Source organism: Panthera uncia (assembly GCF_023721935.1).
Source record: "Panthera uncia isolate 11264 chromosome C1 unlocalized genomic scaffold, Puncia_PCG_1.0 HiC_scaffold_3, whole genome shotgun sequence".
NCBI classification, from domain to species: domain Eukaryota; kingdom Metazoa; phylum Chordata; class Mammalia; order Carnivora; family Felidae; genus Panthera; species Panthera uncia.
Genome location: NW_026057584.1, coordinates 36,111,281 through 36,135,037, shown reverse-complemented (window position 1 = coordinate 36,135,037; position 23,757 = coordinate 36,111,281).

Genomic DNA, 23,757 nt, shown 5'->3' with positions numbered 1-23,757 from the left:
ATAGTGCCCATATTAAAATCTTCATTCTCGAAATTATGTTATACCAAGATTGTGTTCTTACATCCATCTTGTGCCAGAGCCTAGCATCCAGTGGTCCCTCATAAACTATTGTTCAATATATAAATAGATTATCTAACAAGAACAAAGAGGAAAAAATCTGTCTATTGCAGGTATGAGTATCAATCTATGATTTTAGCTGTGCAAAAAAATATAACTGTCCTTATCTGTCTATATATCTTAATCTGTTTCAAGCCCCCTTTCCACCGGCTTTTTGGAAACTATATGTCCTTTTAGTTTGGGGCACTCCCCATTTACTGAGGTCATGGTAAGTTCCAGTCTAAAATGGTTCCAATGCACTATTGATGGGAGAGGACAGAGGGGCAGTGCTCAATGTCATCTGTCTACACAGCATTTGCTGACATATTCCTCATACTACCTGGTCCTTTTACCACCAAGGATCTGGAACCGAGAAAAAGAAGATGATTCTCTGCTCTTAGATCCTGCAGAATTATTTGGCCTTCCCAGGGTTCAGACTAGAAGCACCAGGGCACATGTCTCATGTCTCCCACCCTGCCCCCTACTCTCTCCCCACCTTTTCTCTCCCCACTACCTCCCCCCACTCCCTGCCTCATTTGAAGCCCATGGAATTTTTGTAGCAAGTATGTTTGGAGTGATGGAGAGGTGTCAGGGTTAGGGAGAGGAGGTAATCTTGGAAACCTGTTATTCTTGGAGTTTTTGGTTATAAGAGCCAAGGTTCTGAAAATCTGAAACCAGGAGCACAGAGTGCCCTAGATTAAAGATGGGGTGAGGAGCTGAGCAAGAAACTATCAGGAAGAAACATCAATTAATATTGTATAAATATTATTCCTCATCCTTTAAGGACAGAGATACCACCATCTCTGATGTCTCCTCCCTTTTTTCCTTCCAATCAAAGTTATCCCTGCCTCTTTTTTTTTTTTTTGTATGTTGTTCATTTTGTGGCATTTATCAATTATGCCTTCTGCTAATTGTTTTTGTTCCTTCCTCCTCTATAGACTTGGAACTCTCAGAAGGCAGGGCTGAATCTCATTCATCTTTCAACTCCCAGAACCTAATGCAGCTCCTGAGAGGAATGGGTCAATAAATGTTGGTTGAATAAGAAACATAACTCATCTTTGAGTGTAGCAGAAGCATATTGCTTATGAGAGCACAGTGGTTAGGTGACAAAAACCTGCAGTGGTTGTACTGGTACTAGGCTGAAATGCTGGTTCATCCTGGCTTAGCCCCTTGCTGTACAACCTTGACCAATTTGTTTCACCTCTTTCTGACTCAGGTTCCTCCTTGTTAAAAGCAGAGACTCAGGAGCTAGACTGCTAAATTTGAATATTGTTTCTCCCATTTATGAGCTGTGTGATCTTGGTACATGATTTATCCTCTCTGTACCTCTGGTTTCCCATCTGTACAATGGGCATGATAATAGTACCCTCCCATAAATTTGCGATGAAGATTACATAAGTTTACATTAATAAAGTGTTTAGAACAGTACCTGGTCCATAGAAAGTGCCATTTGAAGTTACTGACACATAAGTAAAACAAATAGCTTTTGTTGATATTATTTCAGCCCCAATCTACATATGTGGAAATTGATTAGTACACCAGTTTGTGAGGGTAGAAGAGGCCAAGGATCACTTGTGTTCTTGGAAGCCTATTGGGAAAAGGGGACAAACGTATTTTAATCTATATTTTATTTGATATTCCAGAAGCTACAGAATAAGTGTACTGATAATATAAGTTTATTCATGGAAACAGTCTGTGTTAATGTACTCAGCACATACATAGTTTCACAAGCCTCAATTGTCTAAAACATTGATTTTGGTAATCTAAGAAATATGGGTCAAGTGCTGTGTATTTCACATTACTCTTAAATAATGAACTCATCACAGTCTTACACTCTGTCTCTTCTCCCCTTTGTCCACTCAGCATCCATGGTAGACAATCTCCTAACTTAACAGTGCTAGTTGGAGATTCTTAGGACTTAAGCCCAGGCTGAATGCATAAATCTGTATACTGTGCTGGGTCATTAGAAACTGGGAGAAAAAAAAAAGGTCAGCTTTGTTTTACCAGAGAGAGGGGATATAACTGTTTCTCCCACAGAACAAACCAATATAGAAATGAGTACACTGGCATGTTTCCAGAAAAATTTAAACAAACAAACAAACAAATAGCAGAAAGATAATTAGATGTGATCAGGTGGTGGCCATTGGCAGTGCAATAGATATTCCCATGAAATAAATTAATTACCTCTGTAAGGAGCTATTTAAACCATCTTGTCTCTATTATTGGGCTCCTTAGTGTTTGGGGCCCAAAGCCATTGAACTTTCATCTAATCTAACCCTGTCTCTCCATCTCTTCAGGAGTTTGTATTTTTAATGTTTGTCTGATATATTTTCTTTATGTAATAGCATGAGCTTTGGGTGACGCTTCTGACAATAGAAGACTCGGTCATGCTACATAGGAAAGCCACTTGCTGAGATGGGAAGGGATTGGTCCAAGAATCAGGAAATTTCTGTCCAGGTCTAAGTTCTGCTATCTACAGCCTGTGTGACCTTGAAAATGTCACTTTATGTCTCCAAGCCTCACATTCTTACTTCACATGACCTTTTTTGTTCTCTTCTACCTTAAAGGAGCTATAGTTTCATTCCAAGATTATTATGAGCATAGTAATAGTGGTAGTGGTAGGAATAGGTGTAGAAATAATAATAATAATAATAATAATAATTGCTATCCACCATTTTTGTAGTGCTTACCACATGAGAGACCCTATACCAAGTGTTCTTCACCTACTAACTAATTTAAAATTGTCTCCAATATACAGAGTCTCCTTGAGGCCCAGTTCATTTGAATGACCTGCCCCAGGTCACACCGCTGTTAAGTGAATGGCACAGGAAGGATTCAAACCAATATCTGCTAAACCCCAAAGGTGATACTGAGCAGTGCTCTCTGGGAAGAATAGATAATGTTGTCAATGAGAGAGAAAGTCTAGTTTCACAAATTATTTTTCTCTCTAGAGGGCTAACAAATTCTAACCCAAGGCTACTAAAGAGTAATACTAGGCAAATCAATCAGTCATCAGTCAATCAATCAGTCCATCAGTAGTGGAAATTCAGTGACTTGGACCATGTGCCGACCAAGTCAAAGCCAAGGTCAGAATGTGTGCATAGCCCACAGAGTGAGGGCCTGTGCTTCTGATGTGCTCAGCCCCATTCTTTAAGTTTTATTTATTTAAGTAATCACTACACCCAACATGGGGCTCAAACTCATGACCCCAAGATCAAGAATTGGATGCTCTTCTAACTGAGCTAGTCAGATGCCCCCACCCTCATTTTAAGATCATGGAGACATGGGTTACATGGTCCCTGCCCTCCAGGGTGTTCGTACTCTAACTTTAGGTACCTATTAAAGGCTTAAGGACAAGCGAGTGTAAGTGGGTCCCCATGCAAACCTAGGAGACCCAAACAGATTAAAGGACAGAAACCCAGTTTCCTGAAATGAAATGTTTTGTAGGTTTTTTTTGTTTGTTTGTTTAAAAGAAAAAAAAAAAAAGCTTTTATACTACTAGGAGAGAATAGATCTATAAACACAAAGTAGTGTGGCCCTTCAGCTCTGATGACACTCCCGCACAATATGTTAAACGTATCAAGTATTGTGGGAAGTACGAGAAGTTACCAAGCAAGATTGTTTGTCTCTTTCTTTCATTTGGTTGTAACATAAAAAATGCAAGGGTAAACATGTAAATGTGAGGATTTGTTTTTTAGTCACTGGGTTGGTAATTCTTTCCTGCATCTCTTCCCAGAATTAGCATGGATTGGGTAATAGTTTCATTAACGATGTCCTTATTAGATTTTTGGGGTGCCCCACCCAGAATGTGTAACTGGAGTCTGTGTATCTAAACCAATCTACACAAAGAAGTCAGAAAATTATGAATTTTTTAATGTAATTAATCAGTATTTGAAAATGGCAAGGCATTCATTAGGGAACAATTAAGCTATGATGCAAGAAGATAATTAGTAAATTGGGGACAATGTGGGTTCAACCATTACTTTAAAAGTTAAATAATGCTGTTTATCTGTTTTCATATAACAGTGGCATTTTTAAAATTAACATTGAGGTTTAAATAATCACATATTCTCTTTCTGCATATGTCTATATGTAGCTGTCAGTTTTTCTAGGAATCAGTTGTGATTGTTTTCATCTCTCCAACCATCAACTTTTCCTCCTACATGTTTTCATCATGTTAGGATGTTTTTCCAAGTAAATAGCACTGTCTCATCATATAAAGTAAGTACGTGTTAAATTGTAGTTTCTAGCATTTATCAGTAGCATTATTGTTGTTTTGTCTTATGTGAGATTATCAGTTAAGCTTTGTTTCGTAAGACTAGACCTCAGCGAGATTTTCTTGTCTCTTCTACTGTCCTTTGACACATTTTGCTTATCTATAAAGTACATGCCCTGAGTCATAGAAGGCTAAGATTTTTGAAATTCAAAAGCCCTGACCCTAAAATAAAAAGGCAGACAATACAATAGAACGGTGGCCTAAAGACTTGAACAGAAACTTTGAAGAGGAAATTATCCAAATGGTCAATAAATATAGGAAAAGGTGATCAATGACACAAGTCATCAGGAAAATGCAACAACATGACACACGCCCCAGCATGGCTCTTTGAGAAAAACAGACAGTACCAAGTGTTGGTGAGGACATACAGAACTCAAACCCTAGTATTCTGTCCGTAGTAGTATAAATGGGCTATGCCAACTTGGAAGACTGATGGTAGCAACTGAACTGAACATATGTTAGCCCCATGACCCAGAATTCCAGGTACGCATCCCCCTAGAATAACAGATGTATGTTTACCAAAAAACATGTACAAGGATGTTAACAGCAGCACTGTTTGTAATAGCTGGTTCCCCAAACTGGAAACCACCCAAACACTCATTCACAGTAGAATGGATGCTATAGTACCCGTTTACCATGGCATGCTATACAGCAATAAGAATGAACAAACTGAAACCAAACACAACATGGATAACTCTAACCAATGTAATATCGAGCTGGTTACAAAAAGGTACACTGTGTTTCCACTCTCATAAACTAATAGGCAAAACTAATCTATAATGTTAGAAGTCATGAAAAGGATTACCATTGGCAAGGTGGGAAATAAAGGTGCTTCTGAGGGGCTCTTCTCCTTGTAAGGTGCTACTTACAATGGTGTTTTCCTTTGCAAAAATTTATTTAGCTGTAAACTCAAGATTTATATATTTCCCTTCACATATAATTTAATAAAATGATATATAAAAAGAAGTCCAAGATTTTTCAAATAAAAAGCCTTTGCTTTTGAAATTCAAAAGCCTCTTTCTCTGCAATTCTGCTGTTTGCTTTTTCTGGAAGACTGTGATGCTGATGCTGCTGGTAAGGGGGGCACATTTTGAGAGCCACTGTTTTCAAGTTTATCTACACAGGCTTTCACCACTTTCTCATTTCCCTTAATCCATACATACCACGTTCCAGTCTCGATAGACCGCTGAAACTATGTTCTCCCATGTACCCATGAACCAGTTTCCATAAACCTGTTCAGTTCCCTCCCCCCACCCCCACTAACCTCTCTGTGGTATTTGACCATATTGAAACCTCTTTGAAACTTTTCCTTTGGTTCCTGTGTCCAGTCTTTCCTGGTTTTGTTCCTACTTTTCTAAACTCTTACTTGTTGATTATTCTTCACTTACCACTAAATGTTGGTATTGCCCAATGCTTTGTTCTAGACCACTGTTCTCTTCTTTCTGGTGACCTCATCCTCTTCTTTGGTATTAATTACCATCTGTGTGCTAATGACTCCCGAATCTGAGTCTTCAGCCTACACTCTCCTCTGAGTTCTGGCTCCATATACATAATGTCTTCTGGACATTTCTTTTTGAATAGCCATCCACAAACTCCTCATCTCAAACTCCTTATCTTCTTCTACAAAATCTCTTCCTCTTACATCCCCTTCCTCACTGCTGTCTACCCAGTCACTCAGATCAAATTACTGCACATTATCCTAGACTCTTCCATCTGCCTCACCCTCAAACCGACATATTTTGCAATTCTATTCCTCACTTCTCCATCCCACTGCCATAATTCAGTCTCTGCTCTTGTCTGCCTAGACCATGGCAGTAGCCTTCTCCTTCGGCTCACTCCAATAGCCTACTGGTCTACAGTTCTTTTACGTTGCAGCTACCCCATTGTTCTAAAATCTGAATATGATCATTTTATTCCTTTGCTTGAAATACAATGGGTCCTCCTTCTCTATAGAGTAAAATCCAAATCTAGCATCTGGCTTCAGCCCATTCTCAGAAACCTAAAAGCTTCTCAAACATGCAATTTTGTATGAATGAAGGAGAAAGATATTATTAAAAGGTGGATTGTCAGTAGATCCAGGATGAGACTCCAAATTCTGAATTCTAATCAGTTCCTAGGTGATACTGAGGCTACTGTTGAGCTAGTACATACAATACTTGGAATAATAAGACCCTGCCTGACTTCTTCACTCCAGCTACAATAATTGATTTATAGATTCTCAACATAACATGTGGTTTCATGTAATCTCTGTGCCTCAAGCCCGTGGTCCTCTGTGCTTGCAATGTTTTTCTTCTCTTTTCTAGTTACCTAATGTCACATTATCCTTCAGGACACAACTAAAATAGGACGCCTTCAGGAAGTCTGTCTAGTCTTCTTTTCCCCCCAGGTTCTTTGCATGCCTACAACTTTGCTCTTATACTAACCAGTACCCTTTTTAGACTTAGACAAGCAGGTTCATATCCTAAGACCTGTGCCTCCATGGGCCTTGAACTTTGTAGAGCTTTCCTTGAAATTTTCTAAATGACCTTCCAGCACCTGGAGTGAGCAATAACATCTAGGTGTGATGCACTGAGACTGGACCTGAACCTACATGGGCCCGATCTTTCATCTTTTCCCTTCAGGGCACTCTCCTTCCCATTATCCCAGAGGTGGGTTGGCTGCATGCGTTGAGGAACTCTGAGGGCCTCGTGGCTGGGCTCTGGTTGCAGAAAGGTGGCCTAGTGAGCAAAATGCTCCTGTTGGCCTATGCAATGTTTCTTTCCCAGGATAGCATGCAATTTAGCAGGTGCTAATATGCTGATCTGGGATGACTCTGGCTCACATGGGACCCGGGATAAGTTCAGGGTTCTGGAATTCTAAAGGCTTGTGCTTTAGCCTTCTGTGTGGGCTTTTTTTTTTTTTTTTTTTCTCTCTTTCACTCAGTTATTTTCTAACCATGGTGCTCCCTCTGGTCTATAGCACCTAAGAGTAGTGGAGGTGGTAGCACACATCCTTTATTCTAGATGCTCCCCAACCCTTGTCACCTAAGGAGATCACTCCACCCTCAAAACTTTCTACCATGTGTCACTCCTCCAAGAGTGCTTGAACCTATGTCCTCTGAGGACTTTTCATCAATGTTGTCTTTAGCCTCTGGTCAATGTGCTGACATCATGGTGTTTGGGGTCAACTTAAGGGTGCTAAATAAGGAACATGAGGAATAGACATTCCTTTCACTAATATGATAACGCTTTTCACTCGACCATGGGCCTCCTCACTCCTCATACTTCAATGGTGGAGATATATACGAGTCATGGATACAATCAACATTGAAAGAGATCATATTCTAGAAATGCAGTCAGTGATTGTGGCCTAAAGAGAAGAGGTGCTTAGAAGATGTTTTGTTCTTTGTTTATACTATGAAATCCTGAAGGATAAATTTAACATAATAAGAAAACAAAATATCATTAACATTTTCCTGTGAATTCCAGGTAAGACTTGAATTTGTTGTCATCATCAGCAAATCACAACAACAGCTTTTGGGAAGTCAGTATTCATGAATGGCCTGGTAGTTGACAGAGTATCATGATTACTGTTGTAAACAGCATTAAATAATTGGTGTTAGGGAACTGCAGAGACCAAAAGATCTATATTGCTGTAATGCCAACACTCTCTAACAGCCATGGCATTGTGAGTAATAACAACATAGCTATCTACCTTTTCCTTAAGGTGGGAATATCAAATTAGTCAGAACATTTGACAATAAAGAATATGAAGAAGTGGGTACCTGGACACTACAAGGAATCCTCCAGTGCACTGATTGGATACAGAACAAATACCTAAGTGCCTCTTGAATTCCTGCTATTCTAGATCTTCATCAGTAAGTCAATATACCTCACGTGGGCTCATATGCATGTGCATGTGATTTTGTAATATGTTTTTTAATCAAACTGCTTAGACTGAGTCCCTGAACAAATATACCTGGGGCCCTGTAAATCCTAGCATTGTCATAACCAGTAGTATCCTGTGCATAAGCTTTTATAAAACACACCACATTGCAATGTAATGGTTCATCTCCCTGACCCTCTCTCCCAACAGCTGATCATGAGTGACTCTCTAGGCAGACACTGTTCTATAATGCCAATACCCAGCAAGGTGTCTAGAGCATGGGAAGTTCTCAAAATAAAGCTTGCACTTTGTTGAAAAGTAAGTGTGTTAGTCCATTTTTAACAGGGTGATGGTGATCCATAGCCACCCACATTAAATTACCATTCTCGTCTTAATTGGTTTGTTTGTGAAGGACAAGTCTTCATGCCCTGATGTGGTTTGAACCCCTTTTATACTTGAGCTACCACAAAGTGTAGCTAAGAAGCATGGAGGCAAAATAGCTTTTCCTTTTTTGCTGATTTCTACAAGCACATTCATTCACCTACACCTGGCATTCTGTGCAATGAAATGTCAGACATTATAAAGGTAAACAGAGAGGCAGTGGCAAAGGAAGAAAGGAGGGATGAAAAGGATATTTCACAATTTGTCAATTTGTGAATATTGGCATCACCTTTTTGACAGAACAAAGTAGTGCCAAGGACTCTTGTCAGAAGTAAAATGTGCTGGCTCAAGCAAGATACACAAAAAGACACAAGAAGCCCATTGATTATTTTTGTTGTAAAATACACTTTTGATTTCCCTGTACCTTTTAAGAAGAGAAGGTTTTTTAACACTTTTTTCCTATAACATTCACTCTGATGCCTCTGATGCACAAAGAAGCAGCCACTAAAAATGAGAGATGATTCCAATAGAAACTTCACAGTCATGCTTAAAGCAAGAAGAATTAGTCACTTAGCACAAACTCAAGAAGAGAAAATAAATGGGAGTGTGCTGGCCTTTTGTCCTTGGTGACTGTCCACATGTTTAATTTTTCTGAGTTGATGTTCACGGCAAATTTGATTTAGTGATTTTATGTACTCTTACCCGCTAAAGTAATACATATTTTAAATCAACTGTCAGTAACCTTCACAGAGTGAAGAGCATAAATGAAAAGGATTTAATGAAATGCTACAATATGTATATCACTGCCCCCAAACAGCACCATTTCACAAGGTATTTGCTTTGTTTTGAATGCAAAATAGGATATTACCCTCAATAATCATTTTATGAATTTGTCCCTTAAGTGCTTCTGACCAAGGAAAGATAAAACAAGAATTGGCAAGGAGGAAAGGGTCTTCAATGTTGACTCTTAAATAAACATTTTATGATTAAAAAGCCAGGATAGAAATATGCCTGAAAATGGTAACTGCCCTCACTTTGATTAATGCAGAGAAAGCTTCCTGAATTTACTCACTACTGGGTCACAAGATATGGATCATACAATCCCCACCTCTCCTCCCCCACCTCCAGAATAATTGCCTGGAGCAGAGGTGTTCCAGTTGAATTCCATAAAGCTTGCTGACTTTTCTAAGCTGCCTTGGGATCCAAGGGAAGGACCTTGGTGTTTTTAACTGAGGATTCAACAAGCACACTCTGCTCTAATCTTTCTGTGTGCTCACCCCAGCCTGCCAGTGACCTCCCTCTAAGCTGCCACTAGAGCACTCTGTCTTTTCTTGTTGATGCATCTGGGTTCCAAGTAAGATTTCCTTCATAAAGATATTTTTGGTTCTAAACACAAAATTTTTAAACCGCTCCACTTTGGCTGGGAAATTATTTATTTATTTATTCATTCAATAAATATATATTAAACATCCACTATGTTCAGAGAGCTGAGGATTCAGGACAGAAGGGTAGTTGGGGGCGGGGAGTGAAGAACATTGTAGGCCTAGGGGACAGCACATAGTAAGATCCTATGGCAGAAGGGGAAACTAAACTGTGTTCAATGGATGCAAAAACAGCCACATGTGAAAAGCTGAATAATAATATGAGATATTAAAGAAGCAAATGATAAGTCAATAGCATTAACAATAAAAACATGGTAATTCCATGTTCAGTTGAATACAGTCATTTATTTTTTTTTTAATTTTTAATGTTTTTATTTATTTTTGGAAGAGAGAGACAGAGCATGAGTGGGGGAGGAGCAGAGAGAGAGGGAGACACAGAATTTGAAGCAGGCTCTGAGCCATCAGCAGAGAGCCCAATGAGGGGCTCGAACCCACAAACTGTGAGATCATGACCTGAGCCGAAGCCAGACGCTCAACCGACTGAGCCACCCAGGCGCCCCAAACACAGTCATTTATTAAATACACAAACTGATGTTCAGTATGTGATAAAAGGTGTTAAATTCCATGAAAATGAATTTATTCTTTCTTCTGCAGAAGCCAAAAGCTATCCAAGGTTTTTGAACAGGATTATTGAGTGTGAGCTCAGACGAGGAAGATACCCACCTCAGATGCCAGGCCTTAAATGCCATGATGACTTCTGTAGGCAAGAGGAAGAAATATGGGTTTTGGAATAGAATTTTGAACATAATCAAACACAGGTTTATTTAGAAAAATAGCACTAGGGGCAGTATGAAGAATATACTGGACAGATTGGAACCAGAGATATAAGTTAAGGAGTAATTGCTAACAAAAACTAAAGGTTTTCACTTTTCTGTTAATGATAATGCCACAATTCTGATGAGGGAGCAGGGACCTAGGAGACTCAATCACTGCTGACAGCAATACAAATAACAATAACTCTTTTGAGGAACACATTGCAATTTGTGTCAAAAAGCCTTAATACTTTTTAACCTAATAATGTTACTTCTTAGGGATTTATTCTAAGAAAATAACCCAAAAGTTACAAAAAGCAATAATTACATTATTTTTGGTAATCTCTATAATTGTTAAAATCAGAATTGAACTCATGGTGAATCATTTTTGTATAATATTATTCAACTGTTAAAAGTGCTTATTAATTAGAAAGAATAATGCCAGAGCCTAAAAACAAATGCTTAAGTAGGATGAAGACTGAGGACCGGTAGATCTAGCACTACAGAAATTCTGGTGGCCTTTCCTCTAATACAGTAGCCTCAGCAGGGGGCAGAAATACTATTATAAACAAGGGATGATGATTAATTTGGGAACTGAGCAATGATGATATGAGCAGTTTCAAGGGAAATTTAAAAGATACACTGATAAGATAAGGGGTGTGAGTAAAGAGATGATAACATAATGAAGTTTCTAATATGGCGACCAGATGATGGTACAAGCAGAAACTCAAGGAAAAAATGATGAGTGTCACTTTGGACACATTAGACCTGAAGTCAGTTGAAATTCCAAGTGGTAAGATCTAGCAGACTTCTGGAAATACAGGCCCAGAATCCAGGAAACATGGCAGGGCCAGAAGTAGATGGTTGGTATTTGGAGACATTGAAGTTCATGAAATTATCTGAAGAGCTAGTAGACACTCAAAAATTAGAGATTTTTTAAATAAACTTTTTGTTTATTTATTTATTTTGAGAGAGAGAGAAAGGGGGGGGGGCACAAGCAGGGGAGGGGCAGAGAGAAAAGGAGAAAGAGAAAATCCCAAGCAGGTTTCATACTGTTAGCACAGAGCCCAACACGAGGCTCAAACCCATAAACCATGAGATTGTGACCTTAGCCAAAATCAAGAGTCAGACGTTCAACTGACTGAGCCACCCAGATACCCCAGAGGTATTTTTAATTAAAGATAGAAATATACCCATAAGTATCTACTGAAGAAATTTTCTTAAGTTCGCTTACTCACTAATATAAGCTCCTTTTTTTTTTTTTTTTAAGTAGCCTCTACACCCAATGTAGGGCTCAAACTCACAATCCTAAGATCAAGAGTCACATGATTTTCCAAATGAGCCAGCCAGGCATCCCATGTTTGTTCTTTTTTCTATGAGGGACACAAAATATATGGAAAAAATGTAAAAACAGAAGAAAAGCTATGTAAGGAAATTGGAAAAGAATGATGACAAAGGCATAGATGAGAAACAACAGAAGATTCAGGTATGACTTACTTGTTGGAATAGTCAGACAAGGCATTTAAAACAACTATCATTATGTTAAAGCCTCATGTAGAAAATGGACAACATGCATGCACAGTTGGAGAATTTCAATATAGAGATGGAAACTAAAAGAAAAACACAAATGGAAATGCTACAAATAAAAATCATGGAAGAAATAAAGAATGCCTCTGCTCAGCTCTTCAGATTCAACACCACTAAGCCTAGGGGAAAAAAGAGTGAATTTAAAGATGAGTCAATCGAAATTACCCAGTCTGAAACATTAAAGGAAAATAAAATGAAAAACATAGAGCAAAGAACCTAAGACGTGCAGAACAATATCAAGAGGTCTAATATACGTGTAATTGGAATCCCTACATAAGCAAGAAAGAATGAAGCATGAGAAACATTTTCATAGATAATGGTCAAGAGTTTTCCAAAAATAATGAACAACATCAAACCACAGATCCAACACGTTCAGAGAACCCTACCCATGATATACACCACCAGTAGCACTCACCAAAAAAACACCACACACCTTGAACACAGTGTATTCCAACAGCTGAAAAACAGAAATAAAGAGAAAATCTTGAAGGCAGTCAGAAAAAAAAGTGACATTACATGCAGAAGAATAAAGATAATAATTAAAACACATTTCTTGTTAGAAACTATGCAAGCCTCAAAAAATAAGTTGGAAAGTATTCCTACCTCTTGTATTTATGGAAAAGTTTGTGTAGGAGTGGTACTACCTCTTCTTTAAATGTTTGGCAGAATTCACCAGTGAAGCCATCTGGGCCAAGAGTATTCTTTGTTGAAAGGTTTTTAACTATGAACTCAACTTTTGAAATAGATTATAGGACTATTCACGTTACTCATTTATTCTTGAGTGAGTTTTGGGAATTTGCGTCTGTCAAGAAATTTGTCCATTGCATTTAATTTGTCCAGTTTATGGTCATAAACTTCCTCGTAATTTCCTTTGTTATCCTTTTAATGTCTTCAAGGTCCATAGTGATGTTCTCTCTCTCATTTCTGCTATTGGTAATCTGGGTCTTTTCTCTTTTTCAATGGTCAGTCTAGTTAGAGACATCAATTTTATTCATCTTCTCAAAAACAAGCATTTGGATTAATTGAACCAGGTTGTTTAGAAGGAAGGATTGGAAAAGGAAAGCTACCCTGAAGAAGTAACAATGAAATTAAAACTTGAATGAGATAGTACCAGTGTCCAAAGAGAAATAGTAGATGGGTGAGTCCTAGCAATAGTATTTTTTTTTAAAAAAAGGGCCAATGTGGTTGCAGTGTGGAAAATAGAGAGGGGACTGTTGCAGTATGAGACCTAAGAGAAAATTAGAGCCTATATAATACAAACAATACAGTCATGGTAAGGAATTAAGTGTAAATTTATACCAAAAGCAAATGGAAGGCCAGGAGGGTATTACAGAGCAGAATGACATGATCACTGTGTTTTGAAAAGCTCAGTCTGGCTATATTGTGGGGATTGAATTGGGGAGGAGGGATAGAAATGGAAAGAAAGATTAGGTGGTGACTACAGCAGTGGGTAGAGCTTAGACTGGGAGATGGTAGAGAAATGGAAGGGTTGAAATGATAATGTGTAAAGATTGGGACAGAATTGGTCAGTTGCTTGATTAAATTTTGTATTGGTGGTAATAAAATATTGATTTAGCAGTTACCATGTGCTAGCAACCAGTCTAAGCATTTAGGTGACTTAATACAAGATGGTGTGGCTAGGAAGACAAAGAGCAAGGCTTGAAGGCAGGCAGAGCCTATGCCCTAGGTCCTTGCTGTTCCTGCCTCTTGGATGATAGGATTAAAGAAAAGAGAGGATACAGGAGGAATCCTTGGGCTTTGGGTCTAACAACTGGGAGCCATTTATTAAAATAAGAAATATTAGAGGAAAGCTATGTTTTGCAGAAGAATCATGAGTTTGGCTCAAGACAAAACAAAGTAGACATATTTATTGTATAACCTTAGAAAGAAATCCAAATCTAAGGAAGTCCTTTTTATGGTGTAATGGTAAAGGGCTTACATATATAGCTTGAAAATTATTAAAGCACATTTAGTTGTGTGTGTGTGTGTGTGTGTGTGTGTGTGTGTATGTAACATAAAACTATAGGACACAAACAAAATGGTTTCTTTGGAACTCCAGTTCTGATAACTTGTATGGGAATGACCTATACTCCTGCGAATAGCAATTATGACCTCTGGACAAGATATTCAAAATTTTTTAAGGTAATGGGGAGTGGGCAAAAGAAGGCATACACTGGAGAGGGTTTGACCCTTGAAAAAAATGGAACCACACTGAGTGAAATACATACTTATTAGGCTTATCGCCTGAAGGTACTCGGCTTATACTACATTGTCTGGAAATAAAGGGGAAAGTTACAGTCCTTTAGATAAGAAGAGTCAGAAAAAGGTGAATGATACTTTCAGAGCAGCTGTAAAAGAAGAAGGAAACGTTATAAAGAAGGAAAAACAGACGGGGAAGCTAAAAATCTGCATATCAATTCTCCTGAACTCTTGGCTGATCCCTAAGTTACACATGCACAGTTGGTAAGTCAAGGAATTCAAGGGGAAACAATTTCTGGAAGACTGAAAGGCAGGAGCAGAATTTTCAGGTGCCACCCAGGACAGGAGTGACAGAGTTTGAAATCACATCCTTCTAAGTTAGAGGGACTCGGTAAACATCTCAGCCTTTTGGTGCAGACCCCGGAGGACTGTGCTTCAAAGTACAAGTTACTTCCCAGAATTTAAGGGATTCACTCTAGGACTAGGAAAGTATTGAAAATAGACCTACCTTAAAAAAGAGAAACCAAGCCTCCAAGGTAACCTGCCAATAATTTAGCTGTTTTGTCCACCATCACTTAACACGCTTTGGAGAAAGATAGCAGAACCTCAATCTCAACTACCCATCACCCTGAATATCCAAAACAGAAATCATTACACAGGGTAATGTGATGTATAGACAAGGGAAAAGTCAGTCAAAAGAAAAGTGCCAATAAATGAACAAGGAAGTTAAAATAACTATGATTCATATGTTAAGGAATGTTAATGAATATAAGTTATTCCTCACAAAAATAGTAAAACACATCTCCTAAAGTGACTACTAAATTGAACCATTTTATCCATATGTATAGTAAGTTCTGGTAACTTTTGCTAAATTTATCAAATTTACAAAAAAAAAATCTACAATTTACTGCACTGACACAGGCTTTTCCCTACAGTTTCAACAAACAGAGAAAGTTAATAGATGGTAGAATATAAACTGCAATCAAATACAAGCAGCAAGACTCAGAAACGCAATCATAAAAGAGTATCTCCAAAAAATAATTGTAGTAGAAATGACACAGTTACATTCAGGAAAAAAAGAATGAGATGGGGGCACCTGTTAAAACAATGGCATTTCTAAACAATTCATCAATTTTGTTATTGTTTGTTTATATTTCATGCTTTTGGTATTAATACTGTAGGAAAATTAAAATGAAGGGTATGACTAGATCATTTACTGTAGGAAGATTACAACAAAAGAATATGGCTAGATCATTACATTTCTAGAATAGTTGCTGATGAACCCTAGAGGATTTGGCCAAGAGACTACTCTTCCTGTAGTTAGATCTGGCCAATCCAAAGAACCAATTACACCATATATTCTTGGGTGTTTGCATAAAGCTGGGTTTATTTGCAACCCTCCCCATTCCCATTCCCACTCCCTCCCCCCCCCACCCTTCTAGGAGGTAAAGGCCAGGAAATGAAAGGTTATTTTCTGCTTGGAAGGTCTTCTAAGAGGAACTTGATAGTTTCACACAGAGGTGCCCCGTACATAATCACAACACCTAACAATGAACTAGCTGTTCTGAGCTGCTTTAAATGCAAATGGGAAGACTAAGGAACATCTCCAAAGCATTCCTAGCCCCCAATCTCTTTTAAAAATCAATTGTTTTCAAAACCCCTCCTTATGTTTCTATAGCAAACAGCTGCACAAAATAAACAGTGAAAAATCACACAGTATACAGACTCTGCAGAGCTTAGATAAAGAAAGCTACAAAAGTGAAGAATTCTTTCACAATTTCTAACACACAATACAGGACAAGAGGAGATTATACCAGGCGTTACACCACCAGGTCTCAGAGCTGCACAAATGATTGAGTCTGATTCCAAGGTCTTCCAGATCTTGTGATTTAGGCATTCTGCCATATTACTCAAACTATCCTTGTAATATATACATTTATACCATGTCCTTTTTGACTACTCGTTCAAGGTATAGCATAATAAATCAGAGAAATTTAATTGCAATTGAGCATAATTGATACACAATTTTTTAATAAACTCAAATGAAGAGATAATCCCCTGGTATATTCTTTCTTATTAAATAAGCAGTAAGAGAAGTATATGCCTAACACATTCTAAATGAGGCATTTTATTACAGCTGAATTATTATGAAAGGCTTCTTTTCATGTCCTCATACCGGCTTCAAACAGCAAGGAATCTGTGGCTCACTAATAAATGCATGATAATCACATGTTTTCTTATTTTCTAGATGACTTCATGGATTACTTAATTTTAAATGTCCTCTACACTTAAAGGTGACTGAAAGCCAAATACTGCAATAACATGGAACAATGCATTCTATGGTTCATGTACTATGCTTACTTATAGTGAGATGCTTTGAAATATCTAAGAAACCTAGAAAATGGGAAACCTTATTGAAACTACAACTTTAGCCTTGAAACAATCAGGCCACAAGACCCAGTGCTGGTTGAAGTGGTGCTCATAAGCTTAAACTCCCCTTCCCATCTCCAGTCATATGACTCCTGTTCCTTCTCTTGTTGTTCTTATTGTTTTATCTTCTACTTATTTTATTTATTTTTTTCTCTTTTTATGTCTATGCCTTAAGATTGCCTGCCAGGGGATTCTTAAGCATGATATTCTCCCTTGTGGCCACTTCAGCTAGAAAAGATGGTGAAGTTGAAATACTTTGATCCTCTGTCTCTTGATTCATTAATTTATCCTTTCATTCAACCTCTACAGCAAAACTGTACCCTGCCATGACACGTATGTGTAACTATTATCAAGTAAGTAAGCAGCCTCAGTGATCCTACACAACTGAATGGCCAGAAGGTCCAAAGGTCTGATGGCTTGTGCATGGCCATTGCGTCCTGTGTCTTCACACGGTCTTTTCTCTGGGCCTCTTTTAGACAGTTATGTGCGTGATTCAACTTGGTGTCCCCATATACCTCACCCCATGCCTGGCACACAGTAGTGGCAAATGAATATACATTAAATAAATGAATTTACACTTTCCTAGGTGCTTTTAAGCTCAATGAAGCCTACTGATTATTCTGTCTTCCTCTTTAAACTGTTTCTTCCTTTAATAGTAAAATATTTAATTTGGCCACATTGTAATGGTTAGTTTGAGCTCCTTCTTTCATATCCTATACTGATAAATTAGTATCCATGTATTGTGAAGTCTGATGGTTTTTTAAAACTTTTCTTCTTTCTTATATATAAGTCAAGTCTTTAGGGCTTTTTATTGGTGTTTTTCTATTATTCTAGTTTAGGGGAGGAGACTGTATTGTCTTGATTTTTACCAAATATACATATATTTTTGAAGACCAGACTCACGTATTTGTGTAAGTCCTTTTCACCATATATTGTAAATATTTGGCAGACGACATCCCAATAGAAATTCTTACATGAATTCAATGGCTATTGACCATTATAAACCCAGGAAAATCATATTGTTCTATGTGGCACGTTGTTAGAAAGGACCTAAGAGAGCTTTAACTAAGGGGCCAGGGACATTACTATGCATTTGTCTATTTAACCTTGATTCAAGCAATAAGAGCATTATAAGCATTTCTATGGAAGCTCAACCACCCAACATAAAGCCTAGTAAGATAATAATAAAAATCCTCATCTATCTCTACAGGCCTCTTAACACCTGCCACCCAGCGAAGATTCCTGTGGTACCCAACTCCCAATTCCCTCCTCACATGCTTATTGTCGCTTACAACAAGGTCCATGAACCATTCTAAAGATGCTGTCCACCCTTTAATATCCTAGACAACCCTAAATTGTGCACAGCTGAGCCATCAGCAGCTAAGGAGAAGGTTCAAAGAATAGCTATTCATGGTAAAGCCACAAGATGCAACATGAGGACCAAAGGGCATCCAAAGAATGAAGCCGCAAAGAGCAGACTGTTGGAGTGAGGCAGAGAGGCTCTTGAGAGAAAAGGAAACTTTGAGAGGGCACTTTTACAAAGGATTGAGACAAGTGACCCTGTTTATCCACACAGAGGATTGCTTCCTTTAATTAGATTTCTCAACAGGAAGAATTTGTGATTCTGAGGACATCACAAAGGGCAGATAATATTCAGATACATCTCTTAAGCCTCCTGAAAACCTTGGAGTATCCGACTATAAAAGCAACTTTAAAAAAAAAAGAAGAAGAGGAAGACAAAGAAGAAAGAAAACCCTGAGAATTTGTCAGAGGCGGAATTTCTGCCTGTTTGCATTCACCCAGATAGTTTCAGTGTATGTAGTTGGTATTTTACTACATCTAACTGTATATTGAATTCCATGTGATGTGTTTTTGAGGAATACAAAGTAGTTGTTCAATGATAATAGTATTCAAATTGCACCCTTCCTTCAAAAAATGTATGTGCCACAACAAAACCTGAGTATAAGTCGAGCACAGACCTAAATGCTTATGATTTTACATGCAGTCCATTGAACATTAATCATTCCAGTGACAATAATAGTAATCCTTTATTTTTATTACACTTTACAGTTTAAAAAGTATTTGGAGCAGGTGAGTTTCATTTAAGAAACAATATTTAAAGGAATTTCACAAAATTTTACAATGATTATATCTGATGGTAAAAACATGTTTTTTAATAAAAAATGTTTTTTTATAAAAAAAAACATGGAAGAATTTAAAGAAGATAATTAAAAGCACTTTAACACCACACACACACACACACAGAAACCAACAATAAAATGTTGGTAAATTTCTTTTTCAAGCATATCTCATATAATAAATTATATAAGTATATATTATAAAACACACACACAATATATAATTTGATTACTTGATAATCTATTATATGAGGTATTTAAGCTCCAATTATTTGCTATTATTAACTATAATCCCCATGCTGTACATCACACCCCAGGGATTATTTATTTTCTACCTCCAAGTTTGTACCTTTTGACCATCTTTACTCATTTTATCTGCCCCCACCTCCCACCTCAGGTGACCACCAATCTATTCTCTATATCCATGAGCCCAGGAGCTGAGCTCTTTTTTTGGGGGGATTCCACATATAAGTGAGAAAGTGAGATCATAGCTATTTGTCTTTCTCTGTCTGATTTATTTCACTTAGCACAATACCCTTAAGGTCTGTCCATGTTGTCACAAATGGTAAGATTCACTTTTTTTATGGCTGAAATATATTATTCATATAATATTATTATTTATATATGTTATATGAAATAAAATATATATATATTTCTATCTCACATCTTCTTTCTATCACAGATATCTATATCTCACATCTTCTTTATTCCTTCATCCATCAGCGGGCACTTAGATTACTTCCATATCTTGGCTATTGTAAATAAAGCCGCAATGAACATGAGGGTACATGTACACTTTTGGGTTAGTGTTTGTGTTTCCTTTAGATGTATACCCTGAAATGGAATTGCTGAGTCATATGATAGTTCTACTTTTAATTTTTTGAGGAAACTCCATGTTGTTTTCCATAGGGGCTGCATCAATTTATATTCCCACCAACAGTGCCTAGGGTTTCCTCTTCTCCACACTTGTTATTTCTTGTCTCTTTTATAGTAGCCATTCTAACAGGTATGAGATGACATTAGACTACAAGTTCTATAAGGGCAAGTCTCATGCCATTTACTATTCGAGCCAACACTTGATGATAAACCCTGGACCATTTTTCTGAGAGCATATACTAACAGGGGCTTCCAATTGTAAATCCTCCCTCTGTCTCTTTGAGATGTATGGGTGGTATCTCCTGAAACTTAGGAGTGTCTTTCTCAAACACCTTCTCAAATCCATTCCTTTAAAATGTAATCATCAGCACAGCAAAGGAAACAATCAGAAAAACTAAAAGGCAACCCTTGGAATGGGAGAAGATATTTGCAAACGACATATCAGATAAAGGGTTAGTGTCCAAAATCTATAGAGAACTTATCAAACTCAATACTCAAAAAACAAATAACCCAGTGAAGAAATGGGCAAAAGACATGAATAGACACTTCTCCAAACAAGACATCCAGATGGCCAACTGACACATGAAAAAATGCTCAACATCACTGATCATCAGGGAAATACAAATCAAAACTACAATGAGATACCACCTCACACCAGTCAGAATGACTAACATTAACAACTCAGGCAACAACAGATGTTGGTGAGGATGTGGAGAAAGGGGAACCCTCCTGCACTGCTAGTGGGAATGCAAGCTGGTGCAGTCACTCTGGAAAACAGTATGGAGGTTCCTCAAAAAATTAAAAATAGAACTACCCTACAGCCCAGCAATTGCACTACTAGGTATTTATCCAAGGGATACAGGTGTGCTGTTTTGAAGGGGCACATGTACCCCAATATTTATAGCAGCACTATCAACAATAGCCAAAGTATGGCAAGAGCCCAAATGTCCATCAGTGGATGAATGGATAAAGATGATGTGGTATATATATATACAAGGGAGTATTACTTGGCAATCAAAAAGAATGAAATCTTGCCATTTGCAACTACATGGATGGAACTAGAGGGTATCATGCTAAGTATCACGCTAAATAAGAAAGACAAAAATCATATGACTTCACTCATATGAGGACTTTAAGATACAAAACAGATGAACATAAGGGAAGGGAAGCAAAAATAATATAAAAACAGGGAGGGGGACAAAAACATAAGAGACTCTTAAATATGGAGAACAAACAGAGGGTTGCTTAAGGGGTTGTGGGAGGGGGGATGGGCTAAATGGGTAAAGGGCTTAAGGAATCTACTCCTGAAAGCATTGTTGCACCATATGCTAACTAACTTGGATATAAATTATAAAAAATAAATAAACTATTAGATTATAACAATAATAATAATAAAATACACATTATAATTTTTAAAAAATAAAATAAAAAATAAAATGTAATCATTGGGACATATAGGGCCTGTGTATCTCACCTCTGTAGGAGGATAGAATCCCAACTTTGATAATTGCCAGCTAACAGACACAACTGGCCAAATCAGCATTTACACTAACCAATTCTTTGTAATTTTTTACTTCCCCTACTCTACTGAGCCCCCACTCATCCCCTTCCTACTCCCTCATTCTCTTTAAAATGCCAGGTCAACCCTGTACAAATGAAGTTGAGTTCAGTTCACACTGGGCCCTCTCCCCTCTTGCAATAATATATTTCTATTTAAAATCTGTCCTTATCAGGAAAACCTCCAAAAGCATGAAGGTTAAAGAACACCCTACTAAAGAATGAATGGGTCAACCAGGCAATTAGAGGAGAAATTTAAAAATATATGGAAACAAACGAAAATGAAAATACAACAATCCAAACGCTTTGGGATGCAGTGAAGGCAGTCCTGAGAGGAAAATACATTGCAATCCAGGCCTATCTCAAGAAACAAGAAAAATCCCAAATACAAAATCTAACAGCACACCTAAAGGAAATAGAAGCAGAACAGCAAAGGCAGCCTAAACCCAGCAGAAGAAGAGAAATAATAAAGATCAGAGCAGAAATAAACAATATAGAATCTAAAAAAAACTGTAGAGCAGATCAACGAAACCAAGAGTTGGTTTTTTGAAAAAATAAACAAAGTTGACAAACCTCTAGCCAGGCTTCTCAAAAAGAAAAGGGAGATGACCCAAATAGATAAAATCATGAATGAAAATGGAATTATTACAACCAATCCCTCAGAGATACAAACAATTATCAGGGAATACTATGAAAAATTATATGCAACAAATTGGACAACCTGGAAGAAATGGACAAATTCCTAAACACCCACACTCTTCCAAAACTCAATCAGGAGGAAATAGAAAGCTTGAACAGACCCATAACCAGCGAAGAAATTGAATCGGTTATCAAAAATTTCCCAACAAATAAGAGTCCAGGACCAGATGGCTTCCCAGGGGAGTTCTACCAGACGTTTAAAGCAAAGATAATACCTATCCTTCTCAAGCTATTCCAAGAAATAGAAAGGGAAGGAAAACTTCCAGACTTATTCTATGAAGCCAGTATTACTTTGATTCCTAAACCAGACAGAGACCCAGTAAAAAAAGAGAACTACAGGCCAATATCCCTGATGAATATGGATGCAAAAATTCTCAATAAGATACTAGCAAATCGAATTCAACAGCATATAAAAAGAATTATTCACCATGATCAAGTGGGATTCATTCCTGGGATGCAGGGCTGGTTCAACATTCGCAAATCAATCAACGTGATACGTCACATTAATAAAAGAAAAGATAAGAACCTTATGATCCTGTCAATCGATGCAGAAAAGGCCTTTGACAAAATTCAGCACCTTTCTTAATAAAAACCCTTGAGAAAGTCGGGATAGAAGGAACATACTTAAAGATCATAAAAGCCATTTATGAAAAGCCCACAGCTAACATCATCCTCAACGGGGAAAAACTGAGAGCTTTTTCCCTGAGATCAGGAACGCGACAGGGATGCCCACCCTCACCGATGTTGTTTAACATAGTGTTTGAAGTTCTAGCATCAGCAATCAGACAACAAAAGGAAATCAAAGGCATCAAAATTGGCAAAGATGAAGTCAAGCTTTCACTTTTTGCAGATGACATGATCCTATACATGGAAAATCCTATAGACTCCACCAGTAGTCTGCTAGAACTGATACATGAATTCAGCAAAGTTGCAGGATACAAAATCAATGTACAGAAGTCAGTTGCATTCTTATACACTAACAATGAAGCAACAGAAAGACAAATAAAGAAACTGATCCCATTCACAATTGCACCAAGAAGCATAAAATACCTAGGAATAAATCTAACCAAAGATGTAAAAGATCTGTATGCTGAAAACTATAGAAAGCTTATGAAGGTAATTGAAGAAAATATAAAGAAATGGAAAGACATTCCCTGCTCATGGATCAGAAGAATAAATATTGTCAAAATGTCAATACTACCCAAAGCTATCTACACATTCAATGCAATCCCAATCATAATCGCACCAGCATTCTTCTCGAAACTAGAACAAGCAATCCTAAAATTCATATGGAACCACAAAAGGCCCCGAATAGCCAAAGCAATTTTGAAGAATACCAAAGCAGGAGGCATCACAATCCCAGACTTTAGCCTCTACTACAAAGTTGTAATCATCAAGACAGAATGGTATTGGCACAAAAACAGACACATAGACCAATGGAATAGAATAGAAACCCCAGA